A 22,445-nucleotide genomic window follows, 5' to 3' on the forward strand; every position below is an offset into this window, starting at 1 on the left:
TAAACATAGTACTTGCGGAGTTTGCCTTTGCTGGCGGGACCTAGTGTTTACAGTGTACTGTGTCTTCTGGTATAGGCTACAGCAATTTTCTTACTTTCATCGACCCGTCTCAGTCTCATCCTTGACCTTGACAATATGAAAGTGACTGAGGTATGAGGGATGCTAGTAATACCATTCTTCACGCAGCCAGTCCCTATTATGAATGGTGTGAAAATATCACTCACAGTGTCGGTTAGTGCATGTATTTCAGTGGGCTTGGCAGACTGATACGTAATAGCAACTTCTGGCTCGGTAAAGAAAGCAACGGGAAACTACCTCACTCCTCATTTCCCTCGTACGCCTCTTCAGTGATGCCTAGGCCATCTACGACAGCTGATTGTGGAGCTGTTGAGGATCCAACCAGCCTTAGGGCTGATGATTGAACATACACACATACTTGCAGAGTGTTTTTTTATTTGTGGGAAGAAAGTTTTTCAAGGTTTCTTCACTTTTGCGTTTTCAAACTATCTCTCAGTATTATTATTATATATACACTATATAATTCAAGGAATTTATTTTGTTTCTTATAGTTTCAACATTACATCTAATAATACCTTAACCGGGCGAGTTGGCCGTGCGCGTAGAGGCGCGCAGCTGTGAGCTTGCATCCGGGAGATAGTAGGTTCGAATCCCACTATCGGCAGCCCTGAGGATGGTTTTCCGTGGTTTCCCATTTTCACACCAGGAAAATGCTGGGGCTGTACCTTAATTAAGGCCACGGCCGCTTCCTTCCAACTCCTAGGCCTTTCCTATCCCATCGTCGCCATAAGACCTATCTGTGTCGGTGCGATGTAAAGCCCCTAGCAAAAAAAAATAATACCTTACATATATAAAAACGGAAAAATATTCAATTTAAATCGGTGGTCCCCATATTAAATTTTTACCTTGAAACTTCCTTAAAACACCATTATACCATTAGCCATTTTGCGTTTAGCGGGAAAAAATACCTGTGAATATCAAGTTTCACCAATATTGTCCGATAACTACAAAATTGATTTCTAGGTGCCACTTTAATTTTACAATGCTTAGCTCTTTAATTATGTCAAAAAATTAATAGCAAACTTGAACTATGCGTCCCAAGATTAGTGATAGTGAGTTTCATTAAAATCAGTGAATCAATAAGAAAGATGTCTTCTTAGCCGTGATAGGAATTTAAAATTTTAACTTGTATTAATTGTGGATAACAATTTGAGATAGCCTCAAACTTATCTGGAATATCCGATCACATCTCGGGAATAACGATGATCACTCACTGTCTAAAGCACGTCACAGCTCTACGAAACATCAATCAATATCACTACAGCCACCTCACAATTTAATCTTTGTCATTGTAAAAGTAAATCTTGAATCATTTTCGAGCATCACTAATAGAAACGTGGGGTAGTATGAACACTACGGCATTCAATACTCAGATTAGCGAACCTTTCATACAACGCATTTGAACCAGTCTTTGAAGGAGATGTGTCTAAAGTGGATACCACGGCCAGAGAAAGACCTCGCGCATGGAAGGCGAATTCTAGGCACCCCGCTACGAATAGCCATCGTTAGAATAACAATCTAATTACGCTCATACACAACAAGACCAATAATAAAGACACTCATGACGGAGAACAGAAAGGATTACCTTCTGCACATACAGTAATTACATACTTATTTTCTACTTAAAATTACCGGCAAGTGTATACCATCATGAGGCAGTGTGTCTGTTCTCAAAGCAATTTATTTTGACGAATTTTACTGAAAATTTATTTTTTCCTGAATTAATATTCATGATTTTTCATCAGTTGTGGTGCATAAAGAATATTGAAACGTAAATTTATCGACATTTAAGGAAATAAAATGGCGTATGGCTTTTAGTGCCGGGAGTGCCCGAGGACATGTTCGGCTCGCCAGGTGCAAGTCTTTTGATTTGACACCCGTAGGTGACCTGCGAGTCGTGATGAGGATGAAATGATGATGAAGACGACACATACACCCAGCCCCCGTGCCAGAGAAATTAACCAATGATGGTTAAAATTCCCGACCCTGCCGGGAATCGAACCCGGGACCCTGTGACCAAAGGCCAGCACGCTAACCATTTAGCCATGGAGCCGGACGACATAAGGAAATAAAAGGAAAAGCGCGCCTGGTGGCCATGATCGTTAAGGCGTTGAAGTCTAAAGGGTCTGACACCGAGGTTCATCGGTTTGACTCCCGTAGGTCGAAAATATTTTCACCATCAGAATGTTGTCCGGCAGGTAGAGGAGGTGGTGGTATACAATTTCTAATCACTAGATTGTGTGCCAAAAGCCTGAATTAAATTCAAAAACTCTCCGCATTGCTTATATAGAGTGAGGAGATGGCGCTGTTGATAGTGATTCGTTCGTCGGATGGAGACGTTTAACCTTGAAACGACCACTTGGTGCTATTCGACAGGAGTAGGCTATCCCCTCCCATCCTTCTATCATATATCACGTCATTCGTTTCATCTCACTAAAATTCTCTGAAGAGGTCAGGAAGGGTATCCGGTCGTAAAAACTTGCTAAAAAGACTCATCTCACTTCATACCCGACCCCATACAGAAACGGGACAATGTTGATCATACATACATACATACATACACACATACATACATGCATACATACAAACATTAATACATACATACATATAAAAAATCAAACACGACACAATGAATTTAATGCTGAATGGAAGCACAAGCATTTCGTCATCGTCTTCTTCTTCTTCTTCTTCTTCTTCTTCTTCTTCTTCTTCTTCTTCTTCTTCTTCTTCTTCTTCTTCTTCTCCTCCCAATTATCTGGGGTAGACTTAGCTCAGTATTACGGCCATATGCTTTCCCTGTGCCAACCCCATGTGAAGGTATGTATTCATTATTGCGAGTTTCTGAGGTGGTTTGTAGTGTGATGTGTTGTGCGTAGATGAAGGTGTGTACTAAGACGATCACAAATATCCATTCCCGGATCTAGAGGAAACAAACACAAGACACTCTGAGCCGAAGACCACTACAATAAACCATCAGCCACAGAGCTGGACTTCGACCACATGCTCACTGTACGTACAGTCTTCAGCTCTAAGGCTGGTTGGATCCTCAACAGCTCCGCCATCAGCTGTCATAGATGGCCTAGGCATCACTGAAGAGGCGTACTAGGGAAACGAGGAGTGAGGTAGTTTCCCGTTGCTTTCCTCACCGAGCCAGAAGTTGCTATTACATACCAGTCTGCCAAGCCCACTGAAATGCATGCACCAACCGACCTTATGAGCAACATTTTCACACCATTCAAAACAGGGACTGACATGCTCACTATGCTACATCAATAGCGGAAATTGTCTCCTCAAGGTCGGGTGATAGCCTACATTCACTGTGGCATACTTTGAATTAACCGCTGGATGACGTAAGATCATTTGTGTGTCAGTAACAAACAGCACAATGCCCTTTTCATAAATATTCTCTTTACACTTGAAGTTATATTGCTGAAAATCGCGTGAATAGGGGTCTTATTTTTTACAAGTTACTATTTACGTCGCACCTGCACAGATATGTCTTGTGGCGATGATGAGATAGGAAAGGCCTAGGAGCTTGAAGGAAGCGACCGTACAGCCCTAGCGGCTCGTAACTTGGGAGCGTGGGTTGGTGACCACGGGGCCTTAGCTGAGTCCTAACATTGCTTCCACTTACTTGTGCCAGGCGCTTCAATCTCTCCTATCCGCCCTCCCTTGATCAACTCTCGTTCTTTTCCGACCCCGACGGTATTACTGCATTCGAGGCGTGGGAACTCTTTCGTTTGCACGCCCTTCATGGTACTTGCCTTCTTTGGCCGATATCTTCAATTTTCGAAGTGCCGGATCTCTTTCATTATTTTCCCTCTGATTAGCCTACTTACCATGAACAGAGGATGGTTCCTTAGTTGTACTTCCTCTAAAACAATAATCGTCACCACCAGCAACATTTGCTTGGTGTGAAAATAATCTAAATGAGATACGATGTGATCAGAGATATTATCGAACAAATTAACTTGCAATGAAGCAGAACACCTCGTGACTAGGTGATCAAATAAATTTTCCTACGAATATTCTGCGACTCGAGGAGAGAATACTCGTGTTGTTCCATCAGCCTCCACTACAAACCACTCAGTAGTGAATACTTTGTGCATCGCTCCATTTATAAGCTTGGCGTCAAGAAGGCATCTGATGCCTGAAAATGGTCAAGGTATGGGAGAAAAGGCACAAAAAGAAGAATTAAATGTGGAAAATCTATACAATCGTTTAAACTTTATCGGGTAATGTACTGTCCTTCGAATACTCCGGCTGTAGGTCAGTGGCAGATCGCCATTTCGAACCCGGGCGGAAGACTCCATGCAGTACAATGTCGGCATGTGAAAGACCTCTGGACACACATTTGGTTTTTGCTCGAAAAAATCAATTAGGTCTCAGTCAAAAGTCGCCCAACAGAGTTCCGTTTCTTTGCGATCACGTGGGTTAAGACGGAACGTCGAAACTGACACACAGCTACCCTAGATTACATAAATCAAAATGCCTGCGCACGTACTGCGGCCGTAGAAAGCGATGCCAATTATGATTATTATGATTACTATTATTATTATTATTATTATTATTATTATTATTATTATTATTATTATTATTATTATTATTATTATTATTATGTGCGTATGGACCCAATGGATCACGCAAAGCTCTAACGATTCTGTTTTCTGAGTTGCCAAACAGCTCTCATCCTTTCTCCGTGGATCCTTTTTCGTTCTTCTGTCCACTTTGCTCCAGTCTTCTTTTTCACTTCGTTCTCTGGTTGCACTTTCCATCCATTAAATTTTATCTTTAGAGGTTTCTGTCCGCGGTGTCAGTTGAGTCCATATGGGCTTTTTCCAGATCCTTCTTCACTTCCAGTACCCATGGAATATTTTTTAGATGTTCTATGTAGGTGAGAATCTTGTGTGTCAGTCTACTCTCCGGCAGTCTGCGAACGTGCCGTTAAAATTTCAGACGTCTTTTGCGGATGTCTGTTGCAATGTTGGAAAGCTCTTCTGTCACTTTGCGTGACCTCAGTCTATATCTATCTTCTGTTTTTCGGGGGCCGAGAATTTTCCTCAGGATTCTTCTTTCTTCTTTTAAAATGTTTTTTAAATCACCTTTACCATTTAGTGTAAGGGTCTCACTGGCATATAGGAGTTCGGGCTTGATTACTGTATTATAGTGTCTGATCTTTGCATGGCGGGACAAGCACTTTTTATTGCATATGTTGTAAACCCTACCGTAGGCTTTCCGAAATTTTTGTAGGCGAATTTTCTGGGCAGCCTTCTCGCCTCCCGTTGGTTCAAGTATTTCTCCCAAGTACTTGAAGTGTGGTACTCGGTTGATTTGCCCATATGTCGTGTTCAAATTTTGGATGTCAAATTTTGAACAGAAGAACTTGGTCTTTTCGAAGGAAATTTGTAGACCAACCTTTCCAGCACATTCACTAAGGGTTTCAATTTGTTTAACGGCTGTGACTACATCACCTGTCAGTATGGCAAGGTCATCTGCAAAAGCGAGGCATGATATCTCAATACCGTCTTTGGGTCGTCCTAGTCGTATGGGGCGCCAGTATCCCATGTGTTTAAATACCTTCTCCCACTCGCGGATGACTTTGTTTAGGACGAGGTTGAAAAGAAGCAGAGATAAACCGTCACCTTGTCTGACGCCAGTTTTAATCGGGATTATTATTATTATTATTATTATTATTATTATTATTATTATTATTATTATTATTATTATTATTATTATTATTATTATTATTATTTACAATTTAAATATATTTTCTGAGGTAATCCTCCTGACTTGTATAATATATGAAGCGTGAATGAGTGAATCACCGTATTTCTTAAAAATTACAAATATATTTGCTACTTATTGGTTTATCGGGCCTACTACAACACCTGGGTTTTTCTTCGTTGTCTGTTAGCCCAGAGGCTGGCTGGATCCTCAAATAGCACCACCAAAGGCTATGCAGTTATAGGGAAACCGCAAAAACCAATGGCAGCACCAAATTGAGGCGTACTAGGCAAGATTAGGAGTGAGGTAGTTTGCCATTGCTTTCCTCACTGGGCCAGAAGGTGCTACTGCAGCACGACTGATCTATGAGCAACACCTTTCATAACACTCAGACACTAGTTGCGCTCCAAATGTCATTACTCAGCACCACCCATACCGCAGCAGCTTCCATACTGTCACTACCATGAATGAGACAGGGACTTTGGTGGAAGCTACACTTTGCTCCGGCCTGTGCCAAGAGATGGATAGAAAAATACTGCATCCATCAAGAAATGGCAACAGGGGGCTTTTCTTCCTTACTACTGTCGTTATTTTTACAATTATTGTAATGTTCTAGATACTTGATGTAGATATTTATTATTATTATTATTATTATTATTATTATTATTATTATTATTATTATTATTATTATTATTATTATTATTATTATTATTATTATTTCTGTTACGACTATCTCTAAAATTTGCTATTAGTACGACTATATTTTTATTTTTCATTGTCTGTTCTTATTTTAATGAATTCTGATCTATAAAGTCGTAATTTTAATGTTATACGTTGTAATACAGTGGTTAAAACCCCTAACTTCGTCTCAAATAATGACGTTATCTATCTCTCTATTGATAGTTCTAGGTCGGGATTTTATTTTAATTTTTATTTTATAAAAAAAGTCATCCTCATCACTGTAGATAAATTGTTCTGACAAGAGTTAAAATATTTGTAAAGGAAATCCGATGTTTTGGGGAGATATTCATGAATTCATTGACAGCATGGAGAGCAATTGGGCCGAAATGGCATCAAAAACTCCTGAAATTTTAATTTCCACACTTTTATTATTAAACCAGCTGCACTGGCCGTAATATACAGTAACGGTGGAAGTGTGAAATATGCTTTCATAGCCATTAAACAAGTAGTATGCGTGCTCTGGGAAATATGAGTGAGAACAAAGCGCGAGTCGTGGTAATAACGATGTTATAAAATGCATTGCTACATAAAACATGGAATACAGGGTTGTGAAGTGTCACGGAATTTCACCAGATCTCGTTGTAATCCGCCAGTACATCTCTGATTCGTGGATAGGATATCTAGTTTCTGGAAACACTATGTAGTCTTAAATTAATAATTGCCAAAATGATATTGACGAAACTTGAGTAGCATTCTAGCAGGCATTTTTCGTAATTCATTGAGTTTCAAACTTCTTATCAATTTGGCCCTGTTTTACAGCGAATTCTCTTCCTGGCGCCAACCCTGTGAGGGAGATGTATTCACTATTGCCTGTTTTTGTGGTGGTTGGTAGCATGTAGATTTGTATGTAAATTTGATGAAATAAAGTACCTTGAGACACAAACAATCGCCCAATCCCCGAGGCAGAGAAATTTACCATAGACCTATGCAATTAAAATCACCAACCCCGCCTGGAATCAACCCCGGGGCCGCCTGAAGAAAGATCAGTATGGTGACCATTCAGCCAAGGATCCATACATATTGACATCCATTCAGTAGTTAATATACTAGCTGTTATTAACCCGTAGTTGATTTTGAAATCGCTGCACATTGTCCAACGGAGATGACCGAAAGCAGAAGGGGACGAGCACATTCCAACAATAGTTTTTTCAAAAACCAAAGTCTTCTACGTATAGGCCATGAATGCCCTTGGAGGAGTGAAAGTAAAGACTTCCACTATCCGTAACCTCGGCACTTGATGGGGTAGAGTGGTTAGCTCTACGCCTCGTCGCCTTTGCCCCCAGGAATTAACCTTGTACTCATTTTTTGTCTTGGCTGAGTGAACCTTGGGGCCATGTCACCCCGGAAGTAGAAATCTAGTTTTTTTTTTATTTTACGACTTCCTGGCGGGGATTCGAACCCACGTCCTTCCGGGCGAACCAAGCACGCATTTACCTCCTCGGCCAGGCAGCCCCTACTTCAAAAATAGTCAATGTAATATTGACCGAGCGAGTTGGCCGTGTGGTTAGGGTCACGCATCTGTGAGCATGCATTCGGGAGATGGTGGATTTGAATCCCACCGGTGGCAGCCCTGAAGATGGTTTTCCGTCGTTTTCCATTTCTACACCAGGAAAATTCTGGGGCCGTACCTTAATGAAGGTCCGCCTCTGTGGTGTAGTGGTTAGTGTGATTCGCTCCCACCGCCAGAGGGCCGGGTTCGATTCCCGGCTCTGCCACGAAATTTGAAAAGTGGTACGAGAGCTGGAACGGGGTCCACTCAGCCTCGGGACGTCAACTGAGTAGAGATGCGTACGATTCCCACCTCAGCCATCCTGGACGTGGTTTTCCGTGGTTTCCCACTTCTCCTCCAGGCAAATGCAGGGATGGTACCTTAATTAAGGCCACGGACGCTTCCTCTTCCTTGTCTATCCCTTCCAATCTTCCCATACCTCCGCAAGGCCCCTGGGCAGCATAGCAGGTGAGGCCGGCTGGGCGAGGTACTGGTCATCCTCCCCAGTTGTATCCCCCGACCCAGAGTCTGAAGCTCCAGGATACTGCCCCTGAGGCGGTAGAGGTGGGATCCCTCCCTGAGTCGAGTGAAAAACCGACCCTGGAGGGTAAACAGATAAAGGAGAAGTAGAAGACCTTAATGAAGACCACTGCCATTACCTTCCCAATCGTTTCCCTTCTCCAACATTCCTTCGCCGAAAACCTTCGATGTGTTAGTGCGACGTTAAAACACCAGCAAAAAAAAAAAAAAAAATGTAATGTTGTTGTTGATAAGTTCTATCAGCATAGTGCATTGAAGAGTAGGTATGGCAACCGAAGCCACTTATGTCGCTAGCGGCACGCAAAAACTTTCGACGTCGTCGTACAAAATTATAACATAACGTATATCAATCTATTCTGCGGAGGCCCGGGTTCGATTCCCACCTCTGCCACGAAATTTGAAAAGTGGTACGAGGGCTAGAACGTGGTCCACTCAGCTTCGGGAGGTGAACTGAGTAGAATGGGGGGAGGGGTCGGTTCCCTCCTCAGCTATCCTCGAAGTGTTTTCCGTGGTTTCCCACTTCTCCTCCAGGCAAATGCCAGGATGGTACTTAAGGCCACGGCCAGTTCGTTCCCTCTCCCTTGTCTATCCCTTCCAATCTTCCCATACCCCTACAAGGCCCCGGTTCAGCATAACAGGTGAGGCAGCCTGGGGCGAGGTACTGGTCCTCCTCCACAGTTGTACCCCAACCTAATGTATCACGCTCCAGGATACTGCGCTTGAGGCGGTAGAGGTGAGATCCCTCGCTGATCCGAGAGAAAACCCAACCCCAGAGAGTAAACGGATCAAGAAAAGAGAATATTTATCTAATCTCCTAAAATACAATTTTGAATTTGCGTGTACACTTCAAATACTGGGTTCAAGCTTCGTTACTTCTTCCAAAAGTTTCAGTTAAATTTTCAATCAGTCAATTACCAGTGATCAGCTTTTAGCTTAGGTGGCAGATTCCTTATCAATTGTTTACCTAGACTTTTCTTGAAACATTTCAAAGCATGTAAATGTAACGAACACGTCCCTTTGTAAGTTATTCCAATTCCTAACTCCCCTTCCTTTAAACGAATATTTGCCTTCAATTTGTTCCCTTCAATTCCAAATGTGATATTTCCTACTTTTAAAAACACAACTCAAATGTATTCGTCTATTAATGTAATGTCATGCCATTCTTCCACTGACAGCTCGGAACATAGCACTTAGCCGAGCAGCACATCTCTTTACTCCCAAGTCTTCCCAACCAAACTTTGTCTGTCTCGATGTTTGTCTGAACATCACAGGAAAATGGCAAGTCATAATTTCGTGAAACTCGATATTTAAGTTGAGGGATGTTTGGTGAGCGTACCCCCAAAATCCAATTGTTTTCCCTTCGTACCCCCGAGTTACGTGCGTATTGAGATTATACCAGAAATAACAAATGGTTGTTGCTGGATGCCAAATAATAAGATGCTTGATGATGCTTGTTGTTTTAAGGGGCCTAATATCGAAGATCATCGGCCCCCAAATAATATTAACTAGAGTCATCATCATCATCATCATCATCATCATCATCATCGTCGTCGTCGTCGTCGTCGCAGTCGTCTTCATCTTCCGCAGCTTATCCCACCTGTTCAGGGTTCCTGTATGCACTCAGGCACGAGAGAGTTGTGGCCGGAAATTTAAGGCCACATTCCATTCCTGACACCACCCCAGCAACACCATGAATCAAACCAGGCTCGCCGGGATGACAGTCAGTCAGCTAAGCCGTTTCACCAGCCTGTTCTCCAATAACATAATAATAATAATAATAATAATAATAATAATAATAATAATAATAATAATAATAATAATAATAATAATAATAATAATATATTGTATATATATTGTTGTTTGGCAAAGGAAACGGTCATGGTGGTGATTATTGTTTCAATAGGAAGTACAACTAGGTAACCATAACACAAATCAGAAGGAAAACATGGAAGGGATCCGAGACTTCGAAAATGAAGATATCGGCCAAAGAAAGACAAGGGCCACGAAGGGCGTGACAATGAAAGACTCCATAGCCCTCGTAAACCTAATAGCGTCGGGGTCGGAAAAGAACAAGAGTTGACCAAGAAAGGTCGGATAGGATAGATGAAAGTCAGGAGCCCGGCACAAGTAAGTGGAAGCAATGCCAAGACTCAGCTAAGGGCCCAGTGGTCGCCAACTCATGCTCCAAAGTTCAGAGCCCCTGGGGCCCCTTTTAGTCGCCTCCTACAACAGGCAGGGGATACCGTGGGCGTTATTCTACCGCCCCCACCCACAGAGGAAGGCAAAGGAAACCTTGCAACTCTTTCGGAGCAAAGTTTACAGAAGAAGCCCAAAACTGATCAATGGCTGTAGAACTGTTCCTAGCTTTTTCAGTGCATAATGATAGCCCTATTATTCGACATTGGAGACTTCTTTTCCCTTCTCAGCCAACGCGTCCAACCTTCACAAGATCCGACTCCATGGCTAAATGATTAACGGGCTGGCCTTTGGTCACTGAGGTCCCGGGTCCTATTCCCGGCCGGGTCGGGGATTTTAACTTCGTCTGGTTAATTTCTCCGTCTCGGGGGCTGGGTATTTGTGCTCGTCCTAAATCGATTCATAATTAATAAACAGAAACATACAAAATAGTCAATTCATAATTAATAATCAGAAATATACAACATTGTGGATGGCTAAATGGTCGTTATGACCAAAAGCCAAAATTTAAATAAATAAATAAATAAATAAATAAATAAATAAATAAATAAATAAATAAATAAATAAATAAATAAATAAATAAATAAATAAATAAATACATAAATAAATAAATAAATAAATAAATAAATAAATAAAAAAATAAGCAAACAAATAAATAATTAAATAAATAAATAAGGCTGGTTTGATGCTCCACAGCTATGCCAATAGCTGTCATCGATGGCCTAGGCATCACTGAAGAGGTGTACTAGAGAAATGAGGAGTGTGGTACTTTCCCGTTGTTTTCCTCTCCGAGCCAGAAGTTGCTCACAAATCAGTCTGCCAAGCCCACTGAAATGCACGCACAAACTGACCCTATGAGTGATATTTTCATACCAGTCATAGAAAGAAGAATAATAAAACATGCATTAATAAGAAGTACCAAAAAGAAGGAGAATGGTGCATTATCCCAAATTCAGCTGTATATCAGGAAATAGAACCTATAACGGATTTCATAAGAAAGAAGAGAATATCATTCTTTGGCCATCTGCTGAGAACACCTCAAGACAGATTAATACGCAAAATTTTGGGGAAGCTTTGGAAACAAAAACAACAACCTCTCTGAATAAAAGAAATAAGAGATGACATGACAGAATTAGACCTAACACTGGAGGAATTAAATAATAAACTAAACAAAGTAAAAAAAATTGAAGAATAGTAAAATTAGATTCCTACCAAAAATTGATATAATAGAAACAAATAAGAGGATATTTTCAGAAGAAGAACAAAACCGAACATCAAATAGAATGAAGAAATACTGGATGAACAGGAAGGAAAAAAACATAAAACGACAGAGAATACCGGACAGAAATTAACTACAGTGGTCCAATACGGCCGTAAAGCGCAATAATAATAAAAAATAATAAAAAATAAAGGATGTGGAAGGCGCGAAGGGATAATGTGGTCTTGAAACTAGTATTTAGGTTCAAAATAAATGATAAATAATTTAAATTAGAAAGGGAGAAGTTTAAATTAGAAAAATTAGTTATTAACTACAGTTTTATACTAAGCAATGCTAGTGGTTTAACGTCGCACTAACACATCGAAGGTTTTCGTCGACTCAAGGATGGGAAAAGGCTAGGATTGGGAAGGTAGCGAAGGTAGCGACCATGGCCTTAATTAAAGGTACAGCCCCAACATTTGCCTGGTGTGAAAATGTGAGACCAAAGAAGCCATATTCCGGGCTGCCGGCAAAGGGATTCTAACCCACCATCTCCTGAATGCAAGCTCAAAGCTATGTGCCCCTAACCACGCGGCCAAATACCCCATCAACACTAAAAATTATTCAGAAAAATGTTCACAATTACCCGTTTAATCTGCTAGGTCCATACAAGCATTCCCACAGTGGTCATGCCTTTAAAAGATTTTATAACCTCACTTCAATGACAGAGAGAAAGAAAATGCAAGAAGGGCGAGCAATAATAAAAAATCTAAAAGGAGGACGTAGAAAGTGAGGTAACCCCAAAAGGAAACAAGAGGTTAGCAAAGAACTACTGCCTTGTCCACTAGGCAATGACAATCCCAAAAGTGATATCACCTTCGTAACGTCGCGGACTCGGGGCCGCTTTCTAAACAGGCGAACAGAAAGAAGCCAAAAAGCGGTCAAAGGGAAATAGGACCCTGGGTCCGGCACCTATGTTGAATTTAAGATCCCCATTCTACCTGGTGAGTTGGCCGTGCGGTTAGGGGCACGTAGCTGTGAGCTTGCATCCGGAAGATAGTTGGTTCGAACCCCACTGTCGGCGGCCCTGAAGACGGTTTTCCGTAGTTTCCCATTTTCAAACCCGGCTATACCTTAATTAAGGTCATGGCCGCTTTCTTCCCATTCCTAAGCCTTTCCTATTGCATAGTCGCCATAAGATGTGTGATGAGTGAGAGTTCCGGTTAGGAAGTTCCAGGATAACCACGAAAAGGTTCAGTGCAAAACCAAGGTTGGTAAGCTGCTACCTTAGTAACGCGGCGTCAGAGAATTGTGATACAAGTTTTGTTCTCTTCGTCTAACATAGAAGAAAAAATGAGGCGTCGTGTAGTAATGCACAATATACGGTTCAATTTATAACTGCGACACATTATTCCTAAGGATTACAGAGAACGACGTGGGGTCTTCCGGCTTACGTCAATGTTTACTCAAGCGAACAGAAAAAAGTGCTTGGTTAATTGGTTTATAGGACCTCTAGCGTATGTGCTAACTTTGGCTGTTAGGCCACGGCTGCCTCCTTCCAACTCCCAGACCTTTCCTCTCTCATCGTCGCCGCAAGACCTATCTGTGTCGGTGCTACGTAAAGCCAATTGTAAAAAAAAAAAAAAAAATTGTCAGAAAGGATGCCATGAATATATTCTCTCTGTCTCTCAATAATAGACATACTGCATAACGTGGAAAAATGGCCCCGAATTCTGCAAACCAACATTCCTAAAAGGCACCATCATGCAAGTTAACATTATATATGCGCCAAAATCAGAAGAAAATTCATATTATGCATTATAAACAACCAAAAATTCGCTATTAAGTCCAAAATCTTCAAAATATACATTATGCATGAATTTTCTCCTAAAAATTCCAAAACATGCAAACATGTGGAGAGAAATAATGGTTATTTGGAATCTCTTAAAACATAAAACGAATATATGCAAAGTGTGTGAAGTGCAACTATCTTACTTAAAAACGTTTATTTACATGAAAATCGAGGATTTATTTATTTATTTATTTATTTATTTATTTATTTATTTATTTATTTATTTATTTATTTATTTATTTATTTATTTATTTATTTATTTATTTTATAAATTCATCACTAGACTTCCCATCATAGTTACAGGCAGTACTTTGTACTACCACACTATGAAGTACTGTATCACTCTGTGGCTTCAGTTTCACCCCAGCGGTAACCAGCTGGCTACCAAAGAGGACATTACATTCCAGTTTGCTTTGTTTAGAGAAAACCCTCACCGCAGCAGCACGCTAAGTGCACCTCTAATTGGCTTATTTTAAAATGAATTATTCTCTAAAGCTATTTCCAGTACAATTTTCATCTGCTTGTTTCCCACGACGTAAATACTTTTAACATCAAAAAATAACGGACGACATTATTTACGAAAACATTTAACGGGCTGTTGACCGTGTCACGGCCGGAAGTTTTGACGTTGAGTACGCACCGTGAGTCACGTACTTTCGAAATAAAATGTCCAGGTCTAAAGGTCTCATTTTTTTTTACCTCTAAGGCAGCAGTAAATTATCGGGTGGGAATCCAGTTGTACATATCTCGCCTCACGACTTTAGGTCATCTTGAATTTAAAACACTCGTTAAGGTTTTCGACACTCGGCATTGGTTATGTTGTCCTTTTTGGAATCTATTCTAACTACTCACGCTATTTTCTCGAATGCATTTTCGATATTTTTGGAAGCAATTTATTGTGTATATATCGTAACATTTTGCGATTAAGAGAAATGCTTTTCGCACTACTTCGCCCCAGCATTATCTAAATGTTTACTACAGTATTTAATTCTCTATTCCTGACACTTCTACAACCGACTGAGACAAATTGGAAGACATCTCAAAAGACATGTTGCCCCGATGGAGTCCAGATTTTCACTAATACGTATCCATGCTAGCGACTTAATACCTCAACATGGTGGTCATAACGATGACGTTATAACGAGATAAAAGGCTTGTTACTGAATTCAATGGTCCTGCTTTCTTAGAATGAGATTTTGACAACTGTCGTCGCACTTGTTGTCCAGAAATTATTTTGAATTTAAGACAATGTTTCTCTAACACTCGCCAGGCCAAGCAAGGTTCCAAAACTCTAATATTCTGCGTCAAAATTATTCGAGTATGATTGCCCTACAGTAAGAGATAGTAATGTTGAATTTTGTACAACGTAGAGTGAGGGCTCGATAAGGTGCTGCCTTGGTGGAGTGAGCGGTAACTAGTTGAAAACTATGGCGCGTGCGGTAGAATCGTCCACATGTGAAGAGTAGTAAAGTTAAATACGCCGTGTACGGGCAAAACGGAAAACACCGTGTGAAATTCACAGCGATATGTTGTAACTGTATATCGTCCATTGTCTGCATCGCAGCAATGGCGCAGATTCTTTCTTTTCCCTACTTGTTTAACGTTGCACTAACACATCGAAGGTTTCCGGCGACGTAAGGATAGGAAAGCCAGGGAGAGGGTGGGTGGCACACATCATCGTCATCGCTTCTCGGGAGACACAATGATCTCTCTAAAGCGGACACTGTTCTCCGTCTACGCATCTTTCGCGTCTTTTTGCTCGGCCGGGTGGCTATCATCTTTAGTCAGCTACCTCGCCACCCCAAAAAAGCATATAGGCTGACGCCTAGTTGGCAGTCGACCTTTCCATCACCATGTTCACCTGTGTCATCCCAGAGATTGTTCCAGCCATATCAGAAGACGGCATCTGCATCGCAATCCGTTCCGCTGGCTTCGGACTCCATGATGCCTACCGGCTATTGGATGACACCAGCTGATTATCATCTACTTACCCACGTTGGACGACCAGAAGCCTCTCATCGACACCGGCGTGTCCATTCATTATTGTTACTACATCGTGAAACACACTCCTCAACCCATACTTGCTGAACTCTACGCCGACCCCACTCGCCTCCCTGTAGTAAACACGCCACCGACCCCGACCCTGCAACAACCTACATCGCCCACCTCCTCTCTTTCCCCCCACGACAACTATCACCACCACGACCTCTACCACGACAGCTTATTCCTCCTCTCATGTACCTGTCACTTTTGTCAAGACTTGCCATCCATCGCCAATTACGACCTCCTCCCTTCCCATTCCTACACTTCTCGCAACAGTTAATCCCTTTCCATTCAATGACAACCCCTCGGCATCCAACGCCACAACGCCGTCGTCGTCTCCATCATCGCTTCAAGAAAACGCCGCAACAGTAGCAACGCCATCACCGCCCACGCAGCTCCCCACGTCTTCCCACGTCTTCCCACGGTCTGTCCAGCTGTGTGATCCGTGGCATCGACCCTTCGATCTCCAACCAGGACATCTTCAGCGAACTTCACGCCGCCGCAGTCACTGCCCGTCATGCATTTAGAATTCAGACAAGTTCAGGCCCAACGTATATGGTACGCGTACTTCTACCGACTGCAGACGACGTTCACAGCCTTCTTGTTACCGGTGTCAACATCTACAGCCATCGATACAGAGTGGAGCCTTCTCGTTCCCCACCTCAGCCATCTCACTATCCATCCAACACCACCTACCATCGCCCCCGGCCAGCCCCTCCTCCTGTTCCACCCGTCAACCCGTTAGTCCACCCCCTCCACCAACTATTTTTTTTTCCTTTCGCCACCACCGTCCCCCCGCCCTGACATTTTCCGACTCTTACTCACTTCTCTTGTTACCTTCTCATCTGTGTTTCATATCCTTGCTCTTCAACTTCCTCCTCACCCCCTTGCTTAAAACTTCTCTTCCTTTAGTTCCGTCTTGTCTCTCTTAAGTCATATATTACAAACTTCCACACGCACCTCCCTTTTCCTCACTTCGACTTCCCATCTACCTACTGCCCTTGCTCCTTCCAAACCAGTCGAAACTCTTGGCCAGAGTGAAGGCGTAAGCTTCAAGGTGTCCCGCCCCTCCCCTTCAGGGAGGGGAATGAAAACTTAGGGGGGGGGGAAGAGGGTGGGTCGGTAGATGCAGAGTGAGTTTCGTCCCTTAAGTGGCCACGGTTGGTCCGTGGTCCAACAGCTCTGCACTATGACCGACCAACCGAGCAGAGGAGAGGTGGCCACGGCTCTACCGTGGCTCTACGTCTTTGCATTCGGGAAACGGGACAGGACTGGACCTCACGGTTAGCCCCAACCATCGGCAGTCCTGAGAATGGTTTTCCGTGGTTTTCCATCTTCCTGCACTAAGGCCAATGCCGGGACAGTTCATAGTATAGGCCACGGCTGCCCACCCCCTCACCTTCTCCGCACATCCCCTTCACCGTAACAAATCTCCCGGCCTGAGAGACGGCGTAACCGTCTAAGAGGCCCGCCTCCCCCTTCAGGGGAGGAATGAAAACGTTAATTAAAAAAAGGACCAAGCAACAGACTTCTCTGAGCAAGAAATATTAAACTTGCTGCTACGAGGGAGAACTTGCCTCATATACCGCAATATAAGCAAAGCCTTCAGTTTATGTGCATACTGTTCGTTTTTCCTCTTTTTTTGAACATTTCGTAAATAAAATGCTGTGCATTTGATTTCGATCATACCTCGTAGTAAACATGGTAATACTAAACAGGGAAGCAAACTTAGGGTGGTGATTGTTATCAGGATAAGGAACGAAACTATTTCTACGGTCATATGTTCAAAAATGCACAATAAATATCGTATCCTGGACCGACATAACCTTTCGAATGTTCCAGTATGTATCTTAACAACTTTATACGTGGTATTTCAATGATGTTCTTGATGGCCTTGTACCAGGACCTCTTTGACCGAGAAAGGGATCCTCCAGTACAGGCAAATAGTAACATGGCACATGTCCATAGATCTCTTCTTTGGTCACTCAATACTCAGTTGAGATTCATCTTGATTGGTAAGAAAGACTGACTGCTGCCTTCTATCCCGAAAAATAATGATTGGGCTCATCCATAAGAACATTGCTTTTCCTTATTCTGGCTGGGTTGTCCAATTGTACTTTGTTCTTACAGTATTGGAGTAGACCTTTATACAGTAATATATCCAAAGAAACTCCGTTAATATTGATTAGAACTACACGGAAAGAAACCAAAAGTTCGTTCGTTCGTAATCTGTTTACCCTCCAGGTTCGGTTTTTCCCTCGGACTCAGCGAGGGATCCCACCTCTACCGCCTCATGGGCAGTGTCCTGGAGATTCAGACTTTGAGTAGGGGATACAACTGGGGAGAATGACCAGTACCTCGCCCAGGTGGACTCACCTGCTATGCTGAACAGGGGCCTTGTGGAGGGATGGGGAAATTGGATGGGACAGGCAAGGAAGGGGGAAGTAAGCGGCCGTGGCCTTAAGTTAGGCACCATTCCGGCATTTGCCTGGAGAAGAAGTGGGAAACCACGGAAAACCACTTCTAGGATGGCTGAGGTGGTAATCGAACCCACCTCTACTCAGTTGACCCCCCCGAGGCTGAGTGGACCCCGTTCCAGCCCTCGTACCACTTTTCAAAGTTCGTGGCAGAGCCGGGAATCGAACCCGGACCTCCGGGGGTGGCAGCTAATCACGCTAACCATTACACCACAGAGGCGGACAAAAAAAGTAATGAATATTTATCCATTCAGTTTAAATTTAGCCAAAATATTCTTAAAGAGAACGTAATATTTTCTGAGGGATGCCATATCTTGCACATACACCCTCGTCACCCTCATGAAGAATTTTCAAGATAAATCTGTGCTAGTTCACGTACTACCAAACGAGTTGACCATGTGGTTAGAGTCACGTGGCTGTTAGCCTGCATTCGGGAGGTAGTAGATTGGAATTCCACCATCGTCAGCCCTGAATATGGTTATGCGTTGTTTTCCATTCCCATACCAGGCAAATTGTCGGGCTGTACCTTAATTAAGGTCATGGTCACTTCCTTCCCAATCTTAGCCCTTTCACATCCTTGCCGAAAACTTGCAGTGTGTTAGTGCTACGTTAAACCACTAGCAAAACCAGAAAAGTTCATTTAAATTCTCCGCGTATGGTTTTAAAATCAACACTTGCAAGACTGAAGTGATGCTGGTTGGGAAGAAACCACAGAAGATAGAATTTCAGGTAGGGAATATAAAACTGAAGCACGTGGATCATTTCAAGTACTTGCGATGCAAATATAAGTCAATGGTTCTTTGTTGGTTATGTGTGTTCAATTTGTATTTGGATGTTTGGTATGCATTTCTTTTTAAAATTCCGTCATAATTATCAATTCAATACGAATATATTGTAAATTATGTAATTCAGAATGGCATGGCTTAGTAGAGTGTTAAAAGGAACTATAGGGTGCATAAATAATAAATTATTAGTGAGAAAATAGGTCAGCATGACAGATGTGGAGGAAGTTTGAATGTCCCCTGGAGGGATTTTGGAAAAGGTTGGGTCCAAACTCCCTAGGGTAAGGAATGTAAATCCACCGTAACAAAAGTAAAGGGCTGTAGAATGGAAGGGTTTGATGTGATGTTGGAACAACAGATTTAACAATTCTTTGACATTTATTAAACTTATTAACAAGACAACTGCAACCATTAAATTAAACGGGTTCATTTTGTCTTGACCCGAAAGCCACCGATTAACGAACAAAAATTAGGTAATTATGCCCGAGGACTGACATTGAAAACAGCATGGCTGATGATAAACTTTAAATACGCCACGGTTAGGCTCATGAAAATTACAATAGAAGCCAGGAGCTTGATTACAGAACCTGGATTGGAAATTACAGTCACATTTAGGTTATAAGACAGAAGCTTGGCACCGAGCTCGATAGCTGCAGTCGCCTAAGTGCGGCCAGTATCCAGTAATTGGGAGATAGTGGGTTCGAGTCCCACTGTCGGCAGCCCTGAAGATGGTTTTCCGTGGTTTCCCATTTTCACACCAGGCAAATGCTGGGGCTGTACCATAATTAAGGCCATGGCCGCTTCCTTCCAATTCCTAGGCCTTTCCTATCCCATCGTCGCCGTAAGACCTATCTGTGTCGGTGCGACGTAAAACAAATAGCAAAAAAAAAAAAGAAGCTTGGCATTGAAAGACGTAAGCAGCAATGCTGTGAGGCTAAAGATAATAGGGAGTTTCCATATAAATATACGTAATTTTGAGTCAAAAATTATACATCAGCACATTTTAATATATAATACAATGGAAGCCAGGAGCATACAAAATCTGGATTTGAAATTACAGCTACATTTAGAAACCTTCGCTATAGGATATAATAATTAAAAATGGCAACATTAGTTGAAATTTGAAAGAAAATGAATACTCTAATGTAATAGGCACGACCTCTTAAACCTTAAATAAATATGAAAACAAACGGCAAAAGTGCCAAAACAAAGATTCCAGAGCAATCAATTAAAAAGTTCCTTTAACTATCGAGGTTAGTATAATTCTACGTGATTTTCTTTGTTTGATGTATCTTAGCATCATGGTTTCCTTGAATTCTTTCATTTCATGAATTTACTCATAATTCCAGTAATTAGTTGATAACAATATTCATTTTATTTACTTGATGCCTTTGTATGTGGCGAAGTTAGGACTCATGGCCCTCTCTTACTCTTAACCACAACATATAGAACATAGTCACATGATTGGGAAATGTAACATTGTTAACAGTCTGTAGAAATTACCTAAATTAATGGAGTAATAGTATAAATTATTATAATTGTTATTTTAATGATTAATATTATATATCTGCATCACCTAGCTCTAAATCATACTTGCACTCATACACACAAGCATTCATACAAGCTGATCAAGTCTTTAAGAGAAAATCTCGACAAGACCGTTTAAATGAGACTATTGAAGAGCATTTCAACTTGTGAAAGATTGAATTTTACTGCAAATTCAGGGACTGATTTGTTATTCAACGATTAGTAGTAGTCATTAGTACATTTAACATCAAAGTATGTTTAATTTGTAGATATACAATTCATCAATTAATGATCCTATGCATTACTCAAGCATGTCATGAGCTCGGTAGAATTGTTCACTAGCTACAGTGGTCAAAATGAAAGTAAGACAAGGGCTCAGTGAGTCTAAAGGTAATAGGGAGTTTCCATATAATCATACATAATTTTGAGTCGAAAATTATACATCCGCACATTTTTCATAATATAATACATATATTGTATTCTATCCACTAATTCCATGAGTTCCCCTCCCAACCTTCTGCCCATAAACGTTGTTTTTGAAAATGCCTTGTTGTTTAAGAATATTGTCCCTGTTAATGCTATGACATAGAGTTATTCACAAAGCAAATATCAAATAACACAAGTTCTCAGAGGCGATACACTGAGTTGGAAACTGCAGCCTGGCAATTAAATCACTCTAGGATTCTCCATCAGAGATGTCATCATGTTTGCATATTCCAGCTACGGCTTAATTTCCGCGATATAGTGTTCTGAATTCTAGTCTAAATGATCATCACCGTTCTTCTCAGCACTAAGAGATATATATTAATTTCAATGGTTGAGTTTAGCTGATCAATCTGCACATAATTTGTAAAGTTTGGGTTTTATACCTGCCGCACATTTGTTTTACCCATTTACATCAAGACACTGCAATAGAAAGCTAGGATTCAATGAAATTAATGGTCACAAATTGGATGGCATAGAACTATTTCATGGATTAGAAACCATGCCTTGAACTTGTTTGATTATGATGATAATATCAAGTAATATATATATACTGTGGAAGTTGTCGAAATGAAAACCAGCTGCTTGGTTTCGCTCCACATCTCTTAACCTTTATAATCAAGTCCATTATTCTCCTAGGTTTGATCGGCAAGGTCAAATCCAAGTTACGGGATATCTAAAGGACCTGGATATAGTTAAGGAATTTGTATACTTGGAGTCTGTCATCAATGATACGGGAAGCTGTGATAAAGAGGTAAAAAGGCGTATTGTCTTAGGTCGTGCTGCAATGGTTAAACTTACTAAGATCTGGCAGAACCGGGCAATATCAAAAGCCACGAAGATGCGCTTGGTAGAATCACTAGTGTTCTCTGTATTTTTGTACGGCTGTGAGACCTGGACCGTGAATGCTAAAGAGAAACAGCGCATTGATGCCTTTGAGATGTGGTGTTGGCGGAGAATGCTACGTGTACCCTGGACAGAAAGAAGAACTAATGTTTCCATTCTGGACGAACTCTGCATCAAGAAACGCCTATCTACCCGTGTGAGTGAGCGTTACCTCCAGTTTGTTGGCCATATTTTAAGACGAGATGGAGAGAACTTGGAAAAGGTAATTTTACAAGGCAAAATTAAAGGCAGTAGACCACGAGGAAGAACAGCAAACAGATGGCGAAGAAGATCACTGGGCTACCACTTCAGGTCATATTAACGAAATGTGAAAACCGCTCGGGATGGAGACATCTTGTCAAGGCTGCAACACGGAAATGCTGGAGTTATGAGGTCACGACGCTCAGCAATGAGCACAACGACTAATGAT

This window comes from Anabrus simplex, chromosome 7, assembly GCF_040414725.1.
Source record: "Anabrus simplex isolate iqAnaSimp1 chromosome 7, ASM4041472v1, whole genome shotgun sequence".
NCBI lineage: Eukaryota > Metazoa > Arthropoda > Insecta > Orthoptera > Tettigoniidae > Anabrus > Anabrus simplex.